Source organism: Bos mutus, chromosome 3, assembly GCF_027580195.1.
Source record: "Bos mutus isolate GX-2022 chromosome 3, NWIPB_WYAK_1.1, whole genome shotgun sequence".
Taxonomy (NCBI): domain Eukaryota; kingdom Metazoa; phylum Chordata; class Mammalia; order Artiodactyla; family Bovidae; genus Bos; species Bos mutus.
In genome coordinates this window covers 74,832,228-74,850,429 of record NC_091619.1, presented here as the reverse complement: position 1 = coordinate 74,850,429, position 18,202 = coordinate 74,832,228, and the positions used below count along the sequence as shown (strand labels likewise).

Below are 18,202 nucleotides of genomic sequence, written 5' to 3'. Positions count from 1 at the left end.
GAACACTTTTTGGAAAACAAATGATTTAAGGAAAGATAAGTAAGCCCTTAGGAGAAGAGAGAGGAGATGTGACAGTCTGTTTAGGTGTGGTGCTGGTTTCCATTTGCCAGTGATGAGAGTCAGACTTTCTTGGTTGCTCCCAGGAAGGGAATTTGTGACAACTGAATTCTCTTGAGTTCTTTTGGGAGGCTCTGCTTTTAGGCAGATAAGAGAGTTAAGGAAAAGAGACTTCTCAAATGCCATCAGCTCAACATAATTTTTTATGTTGTAGTAGAGTATTCTGGGCCCCTTCAATGCAGAGAAAGGCGATAATGTCTTAATACTTATTATTGCTTTGTGAAAAATAAACTAGGAATACGTCTTAACCTTAAAAGAAGCAGGATGTTTTGACAGTGCTTTTGACTCCCTGGCATTTGGAGACCTGAAAAGGCTGATCATTAATTTCATAGTTTCTTCTTCTCCTGTTTATCACTTTGTCATCATCATCTTGCTCACTCTTCCCTGAGTCTGAGGTCAGAGGTGAACTGAGGTGAAGAACAGATGGTCCTTGGGTTTGTAACTGATGAATGGCATATTATTTGATTTTTATGTTAAAAATCTAAAAGCTCAGTGTTTTTTTTTTTTTTTTTTTAGGTCAACAGAAGTAAAGGGACTTCCCTGGTGGCCCAGTGGCTAGAACTCTGAGGCCTCAAAGCAGGGGGCTTAGGTTCCATCCCTGGTCAGGGAACTAGATCCTACACGCTACAGTTACGAGTTCATATGCCAGAACTAAAGATCCTACAGACTGCAACTAAGACTTGGCACAGCCAAATAAATAAATAGATGGTAGTTTAGGGATTTCCCCTGTAGCTCAGATGGTAAAGACTCTGCCTATAATGCAGGAGACCCAGGCTCAATTCCTGGGTCAGGAAAATCCCCTGGGGAAGGGTACTAAATATCCATGGCATTGCAAATATTTATATTCTCATCTTTTAAGGTATGGGAAAATGTCTTTTTGTCTTCCAGAGATTCTGACTTAAATATAACATGTCCAAGCAGAGAGACAGAGCCATTTAAAATAAAATTCTGAAATGGGTGTATCTAAGGCTTATAATCTAGATAGGTTTATAAAATACAAACAGATGGTTGGATGTAAGAATGCATTTCTGGGTTTTCACATCCAGGAAGGAGCCATGGTCCTGGCTGGCAAATTTCAGGCTCCAAAGTAGAACGATGAATTTTCTAAGAAAAAACACAGGTTTAGACTTAACTATTGGAAAATGAGGGCAGCAACACATCAAAAGAGGACCCCTGGAGTGAGAAGCATTAAAGATACATTTTTTTTCTGGAACTATAAGAGCCTTGAATTTTTGACATGTTTTGCAACTGACACCCAATGAGCCCTCAGGGTATGAAAATAGGGTACGAAACCTTTTTAAAAAAATATTTTAGGCTAATTTGGAGAAAATAAAAAGGTATAATTATTAGATTTTAAAAACATGTTTTAGATTTAATAAACTCCAAATAAAGCTAACCTAGTAAACATTCTTAAAATTCTTGCTTCTAAAAAGAATAATCACCATAATAAGTATGACAATTAATATTTTCATGACTTCTGAAAGCCTTTTCATGGATATTTCATTTGAAAACAATAATATCAACTTAGTATTTTCAGTGACGATTTGTAAACTGGCAAGTCTTGAAAGAAATAGGCCACTGCTGAAAACAGGTCTTGCAAATTAATCTTGTTCCTGATGACAGTGTTTAAATATGAATTTGTAATGCAAGTCCTTTCTTATAAGAGTGCAAAGTGAAGAAGATAACAAAGATATTTCACAATGAAGTGAAAATTAAAAGTGAAATAAAAATATACAGTAGGACCATTGACAGCCCTAAGGACCGTTCATGGAAATCTAAAACAGTTGTCTTTCTTTAGAATCTACTTAGCAAGACCACAGAGCACGCAGTTGGGCAAAAGCCCGGGCTACGTTGCAGGGCCCATTTACTGCATTTCCACTGGGCACTCTTGTATAAGGCATAAACTGCCCAATATCATGTGTCCACACTGCAGAATAACATGAAAATACCATTTGTGTACATACTGCCATTTGTGTACACACACACACACACGCACACACACACGCACGCACATAGACTACCTCTGAGAAGATACACATGGACTTGGTAACATTGGATGCTTCTGGAGCGGAGAACTGGGTGAGGTTAAGAAGCCAGCATGTTTCCTTGAATGTCTTTTGGTGGTCTCTGACTAGTATATTATTGTATGCATGCATTACTTATAAAAAATAAAATAAAAATATTAAAGGAGTTTTTATTTTGAAGCAGAGGGTAAAGCAAATACACAAATGAGTCCAACAAACAGGGATTATGCAGAGTACTAAGACTGCTTTGGCATTAACAGCAAAGTGGCCACCTCTGGTTGGGAGGATGAGGAAAAACTTTCTAAGGGAGTTGGTCATCTGCCTTGAGGGTCTGAATAAAATTTCAGTTTACAGACAGTGAGGGTCTTGAAGGAAACATTTCACAAGAAAAAGGATGGTGAAAGCAAAGGCCAGAGGTTGAAAGGAGGCTGACTCCCTGGAGAACTCAGTGGGTCTATTTGTGGCATAGTGGGTCTGCATAGGGAGGGGAGGTAGATGGAGGTGGTAGAAATCTGGAGCCAAAATGTGGAAGATCTTGGTTTCTAGGTTGAGGTATATAAAATTTGCACAGTATATATAAAAAGAGAGATTTGTAGCTGGAGATGACATCAGATCTCTTCTTCAACAAGAGCTTATATATTAACATAGGTGCTTATTAGTTTAGCGAATACTGGCAATATTATATATCTGAGGTTGTAGTCTTCTAAAACCTTTTTTGTTGCTGTTCAATTTTTCTACACTAAGTAGAAACCTTATTGAATATTAATGGCATTAGAACCTAAAAAGTTTTAATCCTAACTATGCTAAGTAGGAGAAGGCAATGGCACTCTACTCTAGTACTCATGCCTGAAAATCCCATGGACAGAGGAGCCTGGTGGGCTGCAGTCCATGGGGTCGTGAAGAGTCTGACACAACTGAGCGACTTCACTTTCACTTTTCACTTTCATGCATTGGAGAAGGAAATGGCAACCCACTCCAGTGTTCTTGCCTGGAGAATCCCAGGGACAGGGAAGCCTGGTGGGCTGCTGTCTATGGGGTTGCACAGAGTTGGACACGACTGAAGCGACTTAGCAGCAGCAGCAACAGCATGCTAAAGTAAGAAAACTGCAACAATAAATAAGATTAAGAAATGGACAAAAAAGCACCCAGTAAGGATAAAACAACAAACAAACCTGAAATCAGAAAACATGATTCTTTAGATTACAGTTCAGATTTTCAGTGAGTATGAGGCAGATGGAAACACATTTCCAATTTTGAGATTATGAATTTCTGTATTGTTGGAGTTTCTCATTTTTAACTCTTAAAGATATTAACTTAAAATTTTGTGTGCATAAATGCTTTTCACAGGTTATTTTCAGAAAATGAACTGTGAATATCATATACACATTCTGAAGGAATGAAAGTGTATTTAAATTAAAATGAGAAGCTTAAATTGGATAGATGTGAATGAAATGCTTCATAGAAGGTATCCATAGAAACCACTTAAAATAAAGAGAAATGTTAATTCTCTTTGTAAATTGAACTCCCAGAATCAAAATGCGAGTGAGGCATTTAGTGCAGGTGCAAATACACTTTGGCCTTATCTACGTGAAACACACTAATTGACAATCATGTTTTTGGCCATGGTCTCAGCTGATAGTCACAATCAATTTATAGCCATATAGTTCATGGGATTCAGCTCACAAAATAGCTAAGCTACACTGGCCCAACTTGTTGATCTAATCGAGTGTGTGATCAGAGATCCATTGCTATAGTAGCCCAACCTTTCAGCAGTCTCTTGACTATATAAGAAATCAAACTTTAACTACCACTGTGTAGAAATTATATATGTTAATTGGGGACACCATTAAAAATAATTTTTGTGAAAGAATAAATTTTCCTATGCCAATTTTGCAAGAAAAATCTCTACTTTTCACATTCTATTCTAGGCCTCTATGTGAGCAGACATGTTTTACGTTGCTGGAATCCCAGCATTTGGAATTCAAAGTTCTGATTCTGGTTTTTAATATATAAAATGTAAACATTTTCAGGTTACATTTCTTAATTTTCCTTTGTCATAATCACAAATGATGTCACTGAGTTGATCATTTCAGAAAAGCTAGCTCCATTATTACTAACCGTAATAATTCATTATGGGTTTCCCAGGTGGCTCAGTGGTAAAGAATCTGCCTGCCAAGCAGATGTGGATTCAGTCCCTGGGTTGGGAAGGTCCCCTGGAGAAGGAAATGGCAACCCACTCCAGTATTCTTGCCTGGAAAATCCCAAGGACAGATGAAACTGTCAGGCTATGAATCCATGGGGTTGCAAAAGAGTCGGACATGACTTAGTCACTAAACAATTCATTATTGCTAACCGTAGTTTTTTCCCACTCCTCTCCATTACAGGTAGTTCTGTGATGAACAATGTTTGACTTCACCTACTTTATAATCCAGCTGATATACTCCAGAGCTGCTGTTTGTAATGGCCTTTCAGTTTCAGTTCAGTCGCTCAGCAGTGTCCGACTCTGCGACCCCATGAACCGAGCACCTTTAGATATTCTCATTTTGGCTACAGAACATATTTTTAAGAGTTATTGAGGGACTTCCCTGTGGTGCCATGATGGATAAGAATCTACCTGTCAAAGCAGGGGACACAGGTTCGATCTCTGGTCCAGCAAGATTCCATAGGCTGCAGAACAATTAAGCTTGGGCACCACAACTACTGAGCTCGAGCTATAGAGTCCACACCACAACTACTTAGCCTCTGGGCCTAGAGCCTGTGCTCCAAAACAAGGGGGACCACTGCAATGAGAAGCTCGTGCACGGTGACAAAGAGTAGCCCCAACTCGCCTCAGCTAGAGAGAGCAAGGCAACAAGGACTCAGCGCAGCCAAAAATAAATAAATAAAATTTTTAAAAATTAAAAAAATATATTTAGAAGTATCTGACAGGAAAAATAAAGAATTATTGCAGAGTCAAAGAGATTTTTTAATGTGAATTATATTAACCAATATTTACCATACTAGAAGGTAAATTGAGATATTTTAAAAATAATTACTTTTAAATAAACTCATATGGTAAAGTAAATAACTCAATTTTATGAAAAAAATAACTGTATTTCTTCAAATTAAAGAAATTAGTGAGAAGAGAGACATTGTTTAACATTTTGTAAATCTCCTTAATGTCTGTCAATGGAAGACAGCTGGATTCTCATATCTACTTCTACATTCCATCTGTTGCAGTATCTCCTTCATGTAGCCTCTAGAAACATCTTAGTATTATCATGAAAATAGTTTTGACCTGAATGAGTATTAGTTGTCCCCAGGGCTTTCAACCACACTTTGAAAACCCACTGTGCACACCATGGTAAATATACAAAATTATTACATGGCTAAAGGATTTGAAGTCCTTCCCAGACTTCCTAGAGAAGAGTCTATTTATTTGCTGTTCAAAGAAACCGATAACAGTGATTTTTTTTTTTTTGCTGTCAAGGTCCCTTCATATTTTACCTTCTCTGGAGTTCTGGAAATAGTCACTAGGTGCTAGTGAACTCAGTTTCAAATTTAATAGTAATTAATATTAACTTGCCTCATCGGCATCAAGTATTTTAGAGTTAGAAACGCTGAAAAAGAAACCCACAACATTTTCTGGTCAAATATTAGATGGGGACCACTGGTTGTATGCAGAAAAAATTCAGGTGAGGTAACTTTAGGTAGCACACATCTAAATGTTGCTGCTGCTGCTGCTGCTGAGTCGCTTCAGTCGTGTCCGACTCTGTGCGACCCCATAGACAGCAGCCCACCAGGCGCCTCTGCAGTAACATTAAGTAAGACAGTCAGAAAGTTGTTGGATTTTCTTCCCATATTGTTACATTGTGGCAAAATCTTATATATATCTTGGTATATCCTCCACAGAATTTAACTGATTCGTAGTGTCCTTAACTAGCTTGCATATTTTCCAGTTTAACATAAGATTAGCCTACATCTTAGAGCCTCAGGCAAGCAATAGCATCTAGCTAGAATTTAATGGTATAGCTTTTATTATCTTATTTTTATTACTACCATCTACTTTGAGCCAGTCATTTTGGTTTTTAATTTAGTAACATTTAATTTTAAAACATTTGGTTTTAAAAAGCATATTGAGTTAAAGAAAAAGTTATTAAATAATATTATGAATGGTATGAGTAATAAAGTGAATGACTGAGGTTTGGGGAAAAAAAAAACTGATTTAATTCTATCTTCAGTTTACAGTTAGGGAAATCAAGGCTTGGAGAAAACTGGTTTGCCTGAGGTGGCCACAGTCAGAGATTTCAACTCTGGCTTCCTTACTCTCAATCAAGAGCTCTTTCAACTATCACATAATGACAGCTAATATCTAATAGTGTTAGAGACTGCCCCTCAAGTCAGGCAAATCCAGGTTAAAACCCTTGCCCCATTCCAGGCTAGCTATGTAATCTTGGACAGACTTCTTAGCTTCTATCTTCTCGGTTTCTTCACTTAAGAAGTTGCCACAATCTTTATTTCACCTTAACATTTTGCTCATATTAGATGAGATAATATTTTAAGTGGTTTAAAACGGCTCCTGGCACTCAGTAGACAGAGTTATTTTTATTAGCTGAAGTTACTCTCCGTGAACTGCAGAGCATTTGGAGCAAAAGAATCTTCGTAGCCAGGACTTGGCTCCAGAGTGTGTGAACTGCATCTGCCACTTGGATCCTTACTTAATTAAAGGCTGGAAATCACTGCACTTCTCTGGAGGAGCCTAACATGTCTTTGGTTGCAGGAAACGAAGGTTAAACGTGTTAACCTGGAAACTTATGCAACCAAGGGTTAATATAGCCTTGAAGCTAAAACCAAAGAATTCTGGCCTCTGGCATGTGATGCAAAGCCAAGCATGTTTGCCTTTGTGAGCTCAGGAATGCTTCTGGTGAGCCTTGTTTGTTGTGGAAACTGACATGATCAAAGTGGGGAGAATTAAAACAATCCATCAGAATAATAGTCAAGGCTGTATATGACCTCCCCAGACAGAGCCTTGAACCTGAAGTTTCCCAATGGGGACAGACAAGCCAGCTGACAGCAGCTGGGAAGGGGAAAGCAGCCTTTCTAAGGCAGGCGAGGGCACCTGGGAGAAAGATAAAAGACCCTGAGCGGGGAAACTCTAGATTTCGCAGACTGAATGGTGAAATGAAATGCTGACCTTGTGGTCTTTAGGAGTCTTGTAACACCTAGGTTGTGGTTTTCAGGTGTCAGTTTTTAGAGTGGAGTTACTAAGTGAAGCAGGCACTTTTAGTATTAAAGCATCTGGGGGTGAGGAAACCGTGCTAATTGCGATGAGATCCTGTGCCAATTGCACTGGAGTGTTCTAAGGCATGATGTCATGCTTCTTCCCATATTAATTTCCAAATGTTGAAAAATTCTCATTATGATTAAGTAGAATTAAGGGTCCCTAAGTGGCTGGCATGATTCTGGATTGTTTGCTCACTTAGTCCTTTATCCCTGGATGAAGATTAGTAAAACTCTTTGATATTCTAGCAAATATGAAATGACCTTGGAGCCCCAACTGTTGCTAAATATTAATCAAGGCAACTACCGAATGACAAAACAGAGGGATTGTAAAAGATTTTAAGGAAGTCCACTCCTACTCACATATTTTAGCGATGGGGAAACTGAAGCCCAGAGAGAGGAAATGACTTGCTCAATATTACAGAGTGTTTCTGATTTGCCCGCCAATGCTTGCCTGCTGCCATGCCAAAGAATCCCCAATAGATAGACTATTGGACTAGAAAAATGCCCACGTGGAGAGAGTCACCTTCTGGGCATCCATAATTTGAAATGCTGCAGGGGTATCACTTTGTTTTTATTTTTGAAAATTATAATAACAATCATGTTTTTTTGTTTGTTTGTTTTTTGTTTTTCCTTTTGTGTACATTGGCTTACTTTTTATCTCTGTCCCTGCCTGGACATACTTCACAGGACTAGTTAGATAGAGGGAGGTAAATGCAGAATGAAGTTTTTATAAAGATCACGAATACATTCGATACCATGCCCAATGAGAGAATTTAATAATCATCATACCTTCTGTTGAGCGCTTTACAAATCACAAAGTGCTTTTAAATCCCTTTTTCCATTAATCCCTACACAGTCATAAGAGGGAGGCAGAACAGTTATTATCATCTGTCTGACGGATGCCCAAAGTGAGGCAGAGGGAGCCCAGCGACTTGCCCGGCACCACACAGCCCCACAGCAGGGCCCGGCGGGGGTTTCAGCCAGCCCCTCAGGACCCTCAGTTTAGGTACCTCTCGCGGCGGCATGAAGAGGCCCAGACTCCAGGATTTCCCAGGGTACATTCTCTGAACTCTCCACTTGGTGGGAGTTTCAGGAAATACTGCAGATAGGCAGGGGGAGGGTCTAGGAGGACGGGAGAACGAGCAACGGTCAGACAAGTTGGGGATGAGGGAAAAGCAGTCTAGCAATAATGCATTTAAAAAGGTAAGAATTAGAGAAAGGTTTCAGTCTGCAGACCTCAAGAGATAAAATCCCAGGAAGAGGCTCCTTTTGTCTTTTCTCTGGGCTTCCAGCAACTGCTTTCTCAGGGAATGCGTCTGACGCTTGCATTTCGTATCTGCCTAGCTGGAGCGCCCCTGCCCCAGGGTGCGGCGGGGTTTGGGCTCCCTCGGCTCCTAGGCCCCGGCGCCCTTCGGCGCGGGCAGGGAGAGAGCCCGCAGGCCTCCTGCCGAGAAGCCCCGGGATGGGAGGGGGAAGTCGGCCTCGCATCAAAGCAATCAGAGAAACCCTGGGGGGCTATTGGCCTGCTTCTCTCCTCAGACGCGGCTTTGCCTCAACTAATTTCCTGCCCGGGCCCTAACCCAGGTCCCGCCCTTTCCCACCCTTCCGAGTCACGCTGTACTAAGCATCGCCCAAGTCGGGAAGAAAAAGGGGTCCTGTGGATTTCTGTTTGTCTTTGGAAACCACTTATGGAGCAAGAAGTGGGGACCACAAATGTGGACCCATCCGGAAAGACACCCCACCCCATCCCCCACTCCAGTTGAGTTACCAAATGAGGCCAATTCATTCTCTGGAATGTAGCAGCCCGGGCAATGATGATCGATACTGACAGGGAAGCTTTCATGTAGCAATATCCCCGGCCACCGGCTGTGAGGCAAAGAGAAAGAACTCTCTGGAATTCACAACATTCCCCCTCCAATTAATCCCCAGCCGCCCCGCTGCGTGTGAATGGGTTGTGCTGGGGATTCGTAGCTCTGATGCCGGGGGATTTGCTGATTCCTTTGAGCCCCCTGAGGAGAGGTGATATGGAGAGCAGATAATGAGCATGCAGCGCTGAGGCGAGGTAATGAATTGGCTCGGCTGGGCCCGGCTTCACTATTTGTACACTTTTAGGCACCTCAGAAACTGGGTTTGCAGACAAAATCTAGGCTGAGGGGCCCTCAACCCCGGACCTTTTGTGGGCCTGGATGGCTGCCGCCTCTCCCACTCGCTTAAGACGCGAGCCTTGTCTCAGGAAGGAAGCGCCAGAGCCAAGGGATCGCAGCCCTGATTCTGACCTGGCCTGGCTTGGCCGGTACCAGTCCTGCCTCAGTCACATCCTCACCCCAATCAAGACCAGTTTAACTCTGTTCCTTCCACTGAATTGCGGTTTTCAGTGTAACTCCACTGTCTGTCAAAATGCTTTTTATTTTTCACTCTGTAGCTCCATGTTCACTTCTATGAGACCATCCCCACAGGCAAAAACGTTTAAAAGCATTGCCCCCATCCAAGAGGGCCTGATGAACTATGGACAGAGGTTCGTGACATTGTACAGGAGGCAGTGATCAAGACCATCCCCAACAAAAAGAAATGCAAAAAGGCAAAATGGTTGTCTGAAGAGACCTTACAAATAGCTGAGAAAAGAAGAGAAGCTAAAGGCAAAGGAGAAAAGGAAAGATATACCCGTCTGAATGCAGAGTTCCAACGAATAGCAAGGAGAGATAAGAAAGCCTTCCTCAGTGGTCAATGCAAAGAAGTAGAGGAAAACAACAGAATGGGAAAGACTAGAGCTCTCTTCAAAAAAATTAGAGATGATACCAGGGAATATTTCATGCAAAGATGGGCAGAATAAAGGACAGAAACGGTATGGACTTAACAGAAGTAGAAGATACTAAGAAAAGGTGCCAAGAATACACAGAACTATACAAAAAATATCTTCATGACCCAGATAACCATGATGGTGTGATCACTCACCTAGAGCCAGACATCTTGGAGTGCGAAGTCAGGTGGGCCTTAGGAAGCATCACTATGAACAAAGCCAGTGGAGGTGATGGAATTCCAGTTGAACTATTTCAAATTCTAAAAGATAATGCTGTGAAAGTGCTGCACCCAATATGCCAACAAATTTGGAAAACTCAGCAGTGGCCACAGGACTGGAAAAGGTCAGTTTTCATTCCAATCTCAAAGAAGGGCAATACCAAACAATGTTCAAATTACCGCACAATTGCACTCCCTCCACAAGGTAGGAAAATATTGCTCAAAATTCTCTAAGCTAAACTTCAACAGTACGTGAACTAAGAATTCCAGATGTTCAAGCTGGATTTAGAAAAGGAAGAAGAACCAGAGATTAAATTGCCAGCATCGTCTGGATCATCAAAAAAGCACGAGAGTTCCAGAAAAACATCTACTTCTGCTTTATTAACCACACCAAAGCCTTTGTGTAGATCACAACCAGCTGTGGAAAATTCTTCAAGACTTGGGAATACCAGACCACATTACCTGCCTCCTGAGAAACCTGTATGGAGGTCAAGAAGCAATAGTTAGAACCGGACATAGAACAACGGACTGGTTCCAAATTGGGAAAGGAGTGTGTCGAGGCTGTATATTGTCACCCTGCTTATTTAACTTATATGCAGAGTACATCACACAAAAGGCCAGGCTGGATGAAGCACAAGCTGGAATCAAGATTGCCAGGAGAAATATCAATAACCTCAGATACACAGATGACACCACCCTTATGGCAGAAAGTGAAGAGGAACTAAAGAGCCTCTTGATGAAAGTGAAAGAGGAAAGTGAAAAAGCTATCTTAAAACCCAACTTTCAAAAAACTAAGATCACGGCATCCAGTCCCATCACTTCATGGCAAATAGATGGGGAAACAATGAAAACAGTGACAGACTTTATTTTCTTAGACTCCAAAATTACTGCAGATGGTGACTGCAACCATGAAATTAAAAGATGCTTGCCCCTTGGAAGAAAAGCTATGACCAACCTAGATAGCATATTAAAAAGCAGAGACATTATTTTGCTGACAAAGGTCCATCTCATAAAAGCTATGGTTTTTCCAGTAGTCATGGATGGATGTGAGAGTTGGACCATAAAGAAAGCTGAGCACCGAATAATTGATGCTTCTGAACTGTGGTTCTTGAGAGTCCCTTGGACTGTAATATCCAACAAGTCTATCCTAAAGGAAATCAGTCCTGAATATTCATTGGAAGGACTGATGCTGAAGCAGAAGCTCCAATACTTTGGCCACCTGATGCCAAACTTCAGTTCAGTTCAGTCATTCAGTCATGTCAGATTCTGCGACCCCATGGACTACAGCCTGCCAGGCTTCCCTGTCCATCAAATCCTGAGCTTGCTGAATCTCATGTCCATCAAGTTGGTGATGCCATCCAACCATCTCATCCTCTGTTGTCCCCTCTCCTCCGGCCTTCAATCTTTCCCAGCATCAGGGTCTTTCCAAATGAGTTTATTCTTCACATCAGGTGGCCAAAGTATTGGAGTTTCAGCTTCAGCATCAGTCCTTCCAATGAATATTCAGGACTGACTTCCTTTAGGATGGACTGGTTGGATCTCCTTGCAGTTCAAGGGACTCTCAAGAATCTTCTCCAACACCACAGTCCAAAAGCATCAATTATTTGGTGCTCAGCTTTCTTTATGGTCCAACTCTCACATCCATCCATGACTACTGGAAAAACCATAGCTTTGACGAGACGGACCTTTGTTGGCAAAGTAATGTCTCTGCTTTTTAATATGCTGTCTAGGTTGGTCATAGCTTTTCTTCCAAGGAGCAAGCATCTTTTAATTTCATGGCTGCAGTCATCATCTGCAATGATTTTGGAGTTGAAGAAAATAGTCTGTCACTGTTTCCATTGTTTCCCCATCTATTTGCCATGAAGTGATGGGACTGGATGCCATGATCTTAGTTTTCTGAAAGTTGAGTTTTAAGCCAGCTTTTTCACTCTCCTGTTTCACTTTCATTAAGAGGCTCTTTAGTTCCTCTTCACTTTCTGCCATAAGGGTAGTGTCATCTGTATATCTGAGGTTATTGATATTTCTCCTGGCAATCTTGATTCCAGCTTGTGCTTCATCCAGCCTGGCCTTTCGTGTGATGTACTCTGCATATAAATTAAATAAGCAGGGTGACAATATATAGCCTTGACACACTCCTTTCCCAATTTGGAACCAGTCTGTTGTTCCATGTCTGGTTCTAACTGTTGCTTCTAGACCTGCATACAGATTTCTCAGGAGGCAGGTAATATGGTCTGGTATTCCCATCTCTTGAAGAATTTTCCATAGTTTGTTGTGATTCACACAGTTAAAGGCTTTGGTGTAGTCAGTAAAGCAGAAGTAAATGTTTTTCTGGAACTCTTTTGCTTTTTTTGATGATCCAGCCGATGCTGGCAATTTGATCTCTGGTTCTTCTGCCTTTTCTAAATTCATCTCTTGAATATCTGGAATTCTCAGTTCATGTACTGTTGAAGCCTAGCTTAGAGAATTTTGAGCATTACTTGTTAGCTTGTGGAAGGAGTGCAATTGTGCTATAGTTTGAACATTCTTTGGTATTGCCCTTCTCTGGGATTGGAATGAAAACTGACCTTTTCCAGTCCTGTGTCCACTGCTGAGTTTTCCAAATTTGTTGGCATATTGGGTGCAGCACTTTCACAGCATTATCTTTTAGAATTTGAAATAGTTCAACTGGAATTCCATCACCTCCACTGGCTTTGTTCATAGTGATGCTTCCTAAGGCCCACCTGACTTCGCACTCGAGGATGTCTGGCTCTAGGTGAATGATCACACCATCGTGGTTATCTGGGTCGTGAAGATCCTTTTTTGTATAGTTCTTCTGTGTATTCCTGCCACCTCTTCTTAATATCTTCTGCTTCTATTAGGTCCATACCATTTCTGTCCTTTATTCTGCCCATCTTTGCATGAAATGTTCCCTTGGTATCTCTAATTTTCTTGAAGAGATCTCTAGTCTCTCTTCATGACATTGCACAGGAGGCAGTGATCAAGACCACCCCCAACAACAGCAACAAAAAAAATGCAAAGAGGCAAAATGGTTGTCTAGGAGGTCTTACAAATAGCTGAGAAAAGAGAAGCAAAAGGCAAAGGAGAAAAGGAAAGATATACCCATTTGAATGTGGAGTTCCAGGGAATAGCCAGGAGAGATAAGAAAGCCTTCCTCAGTGATCAATGCAAAGAATTAGAGGAAAACAATAGAATGGGAACTGATGCTGACTGAATGTGAATTCTGATTTGCAGGATATGGAGCCTATTTCTGTCTGCCTCATTGTCCCCCACCATGCTAAAAAATGATACTAGTGCCTGCCTGAAAAACTAATATGTTGCTTAGTCACTCAGTCATGTCCTACTCTTTGCAACCTCATGCACTCTAGCCCACCAGACTATAGTAATAGCTAACATTTACTGAGCACTTACTATGTGTCAGGCACTTAGGGTTTACGTGCATTATCATATCAGCCCCTAAAGCAGTCTCTGAAGGAGATGCTATTCTCTGTTTTATTTTATAGGGACCAGAAAAGGCTTTGGAGTTCCTGACTGGTTTGGGACCAGAGACGGGGAGCACTTAACCAGTAAGTAGTGTTAGTTGCTCAGTTGTGTCCAACGCTTTGCGACCCCATGGACTGTAGCCCACCAGGTTCCTCTGTTCAGTGGAATTCTCCAGGCAAGAGTACTGGAGTGGGTAGCCATTCCCTTCTCCAGGGGATCTTCCTGACCCAGGGATTGAACCCAGGTCTCCAACGTTGCGGGCGTATTCTTTACCATCTGAGCCACCAGGGATGGAGTCAGATTCCCTCTGCACAAATGTCCCACAGCCTTTGTGTTTGTTTAGATGCTCATTGCTTCTCATATAGTGCATCTGCCACAAAGTTTCCTGCTTCCACATGTGCAAACCCTCAGTCCCCTTCACATGCAGCCAGGGGATCTAAGACACCCCAACAGGCCACTCTCCTGCTTAAACTCCTCAGAGGTTCTCCTTTGTATCTAGAAGAAAAGTTTAAGCTCCTCAGCTTAGCATACAAGCCTCTTTATGATGGGTCACCTGGAAAGAATTAAATAAAGATCCAGGTAATAATCCTACTCACCTCTCGGGGGAGTTTGCTAGCTGGGACTGTGAAGGAAATGAGGGGCCTCTTTTCCTCTGACTCTGGAGTTTACTTGTGGGCCTGGATCCCTGAGGGCACTTCCCAGTCTGACCCCGCCCCATCTCATCATTCTTAGCAGTTGCCACTCTTAACTTGCCTTCCTGGGTCCCTCTTCTTTCATTCAGGACTGAAGGCAGGTTTTTGCCCCTGGTTCCACTATTGAAGGGAATTCAAGAGGAACACTTTAAGGAGTTTTCTTGCCAGGTACCACAGCGCACTAGACAAAAACTGTGCCAATGTCCCTGACTATTCTATGCTCAATGTCAACCAATCTACATTTTATACCTTGCATGCCCAGAAATTACCTTTTATACACTACATTTGGATTTTCCTCCATCAGCTGACAAATGAACCATCAGACTCTCCCATGGGCCCTGCCTGCCAATCACTGTTCAGTTTTAGCAGCAGCATCTTGTTTTCCTAGCAGTGTTATTATAGTTATTTAAGGATTTCATTATAAGGTGTCCCTATTTTACAAAAACCCTCTTAAAACTGAAATATTCAACATTCTATCAACTAATATTTATTGAGAGGCTGTTATAAGTGTAGGGGGAGCTTTGGCAAACAGGACAGTTAAGATTCCTGCATTATTCTGAGAAAGACAATGTACAGACAAATAAATATGCAACAGCATGGTTAGCAACATAAGAAAATAAACTAGGGTGATGTGATAGAGAAGTGGTAGGGACTGCTTTAGATTAGTTAGAGGAAAAGCTTCTAAGCAGGTGACATTTGAGCTGAGATCTGAATAGTAAGAAGGATCCGTCCATATGAGTAATTGGAAGTATTCAGACAAGTGCTAGGGACAGAGGTGGGGAGAAGCTGTCCTTCTTCTGAAGTCGCAATAAGAATGCTAGAAAGGCTGAGGTATTTTGATGAGCAGGGGATGGGGTGGAATATTATGCAGGAGATGTGAGCAAACAGAACTTTAAGATATTGTAGGCTAATGGTTTTCAAACTCTTTTAATGGGATCCACAGAAAGAAATGCATTTTATGTTGTAGTCCACTATACACACACACACACCACACATCTTAAACATAAGTTCTTTCAATAAACTTTGATTTTTTTCCATTTTATTTTACAACGCTAATCCTTACCCAGTATATTGGTTTCACAACCTAATAATGGCTTGCTTTGGAAAACTCTGTCTTAAATTATAGCAAGGAGTTTGGATTTTATTCTTGGTATAATTGGAAACCTTTGGAAAATTGTGAGAGGGAGAGTAACATGATCTAATTTACATTTTTTAAAAACTGACTTTGACTGCTGTCTAGAGAGCAAATTGTATGAAGGTGGGTGAGCGTAGCAGCAGGGAGACCAGTTAGGAAGCTCATCTCATCTAGATGAGAAATGATGACGGCTTGGACTAGAGTGGTAGCAGAAGATGCTGAGAAAAGTGGACAAATACTTTAAAATTTGGCAGTAAAGCCAAACGTTGGATGTGAAATGTGTAGCAGAGATAGGAAGCAAGGATTACTCCAAGAGTTGTTTGGTTGTTTATTTTTAGTATCAAATGGTGTAGACTTTTTCTGAGATGAAAATTTGGGGAATGATTACATTTGGGGGAATAGGAATATAGTTTTAGGTATTTCAAGTGTAGAATATCTATATCTACTATTCATCTTATTGGAGATGTTAGGTAGGAAGTTAGACTTATCAGTAAAGGTGCAAAGTTGGTTATGAAGCTTTAAGAGGCAGTAGTATCAGGATGACTTAATTGTGAAAGCCATTCCTAGAAAAAAGACTCAACTTTCTTTTTTTATTCCCTTCTCTTTTCCTTTCTTCTTCCCTCCCTCCCTTCATTCTTTCTCTTTTTTTCTCTATTTCTTAAGAGGAGTGGTTTTCAAACTTCAAATAAAAGTTTTAGTAAAACCCCAAATAGAAAATAAATATTGGAATAATGGTACCATTTTCTTCTCTTTGTACAGACCTAATCAGCAACTTCATGAAATCCAAAGGTTTCACAGATCATTATTGAAGTGCATGCATTTTCTCTTTGAGGAGACTTCAGGTAACAAGAAATAGCTAATATCTGTGAGCCAATTATTTACTCAGGGAAGGCAAATTAAGATTATTCTCTGTGATAAGATCACTGATAGAATTTCACCCTAGAGAAATAGTGGAGAGCCAGAGAGCTTACACAGATTGCTTCTTAAAGAGAATCACATTTCATTAGTTGATCAGAAAGTATGGTATACTTAATTTAATAAAAAGATACTGATGTGTGGGACTTCGGGGGTTGTAGGGGGAGGTCCAGTAGTTAAGACTCTGTGCTTCCACTGCAGGGGGCATGGGTTCGAGCCTTGGTTGGGAACCTAAGATCCCACATGCCACAAGGTACAGCCAAAAAAAGAAGAAAGTGTGCAGCAGAAAAGATACTGATAAGTATCTTTTTTCCCCAAAACACAATGTTTTTTAAATAATGCTCACTTTGAAATCAGAAAACGTGAGTTTAATTTCCGTGTAACCTCTTACCAGCTATAAGCCTGGTGTAAGAGCAAGTAATGTCACTTCTCTGAGCCTCAGCCAGTCAGTCAGTTCAGTCACTCAGTTGTGAGCTTAATAGTCTTTATTTATTCAATTCAGTTGCTCAGTTGACTCCGACTCTTTGCGACCCCATGGAGTGCAGCATGCCAGGCTTCCCTGTCCATCACCAACTCTGGACACTTACTCAAACTCATGTCCATCGAGTTGGCAATGCCATCCAACCATCTCATCCTTTGTTGTCCCCTTCTCCTTCCACCTTCAATCTTTCCCAGCATTAAGGTCTTTCCAAATGAGTACATTCTTCGCATCAGGTGGCCAAAGTATTGGAGTTTCAGCATCAGTCCTTCCCGTGAATATTCAGGACTGATTTCCTTTAGGATGGACTGGTTGGATCTCCTTGCAGTCTAAGGGACTCTCAAGAGTCTTCTCCAACACCACAGTTCAAAATCATCAATTCTTTGGCACTCAGCTTTCCTTACAGTCCAACTCTCACATCCACACATGACTACTGGAAAAACCATAGCTTTGATGAGATGGACTTTTGTTGGCAAAGTAGTGTTTCTGCTTTTTAATATGCTGTCTAGGTTGGTCATATTTTTCTTCCAAGGAGCAAGCATCTTTTAATTTCATGGCTACAGTCACCATCTGCAGTGATTTTGGAACCCAAAAATATAGTCTGCCACTGTTTCCACTGTTTTCCCATCTATTTGCCATGAAGTAATGGGACTGGATGCCATGATCTTCGTTTTCTGAATGTTGAGTTTTAAGCCAACGTTTTCACTCTCCTCTTTCACTTTCATCAAGAGGCTCTTTAGTTCTTCTTCACTTTCTGCCATAAGGGTGGGGTCATCTGTGTATCTGAAGTTATTGATATTTCTCCTGGCAATCGTGATTCCAGCCTGGCCTTTTGCTTGATGAACTCTGCATATAAGTTAAATAAGCAGAGTGACAATATACAGCCTTGATGTACTCCTTTCCCGATTTGGAACTAGTCTGTTGTTCCATGTCCAGTTCTAACTGTTGCTTCTTGACCTGCATACAGATTTCTCAGGAGGCAGTTAAGTGGTCTAGTATTTCCATCTCTTGAAGAATTTTCCATAGTTTGTTGTAATCCACACAGTCAAAGGCTTTGGTGTGGTCAATAAAGCAGAAATAGATG

At 41.1% G+C, this 18,202-nt stretch overlaps 1 long non-coding RNA gene across 1 annotated transcript in view; it reads left to right on the top strand.

The window, feature by feature from the left end:
- The window catches only part of LOC138986077 (uncharacterized), a 50,927-nt gene that overhangs the window by 9,677 nt on the left and 23,048 nt on the right, over window positions 1–18,202 (top strand). The window contains exon 2 of the long non-coding RNA XR_011462971.1: window positions 13,919–13,981. This is a non-coding gene — a long non-coding RNA (uncharacterized lncRNA). The remainder of the gene's footprint in view (window positions 1–13,918; window positions 13,982–18,202) is intronic.